The sequence below is a fragment of the Mesitornis unicolor genome, unplaced genomic scaffold, assembly GCF_000695765.1.
Source record: "Mesitornis unicolor isolate BGI_N332 unplaced genomic scaffold, ASM69576v1 scaffold32442, whole genome shotgun sequence".
Classification (NCBI taxonomy): Eukaryota; Metazoa; Chordata; class Aves; order Mesitornithiformes; family Mesitornithidae; genus Mesitornis; species Mesitornis unicolor.
In genome coordinates this window covers 1-245 of record NW_010167669.1, presented here as the reverse complement: position 1 = coordinate 245, position 245 = coordinate 1, and positions in this window count along the sequence as shown.

Below are 245 nucleotides of genomic sequence, written 5' to 3'. Positions count from 1 at the left end.
GCAAAAAAAGCCAGTGAATACAAGATTAAAAAATGTAAACTGGCATGTGGCTACGACATGTTCTCAGACAAAAATTACAAACTCAGATACAGTGCTATGGCTATTGTATTAGCTGGAAGTTTCAGGGGAAGACACTTTCTACCTATACACATAGTGGCAACGTTCCTCTCCAGCAACATTCTTCAGCATAGGTTAAGTGAAAAAGAAATCAGATTGAAATGGCTGGAGATCAATATCTGCTTTGC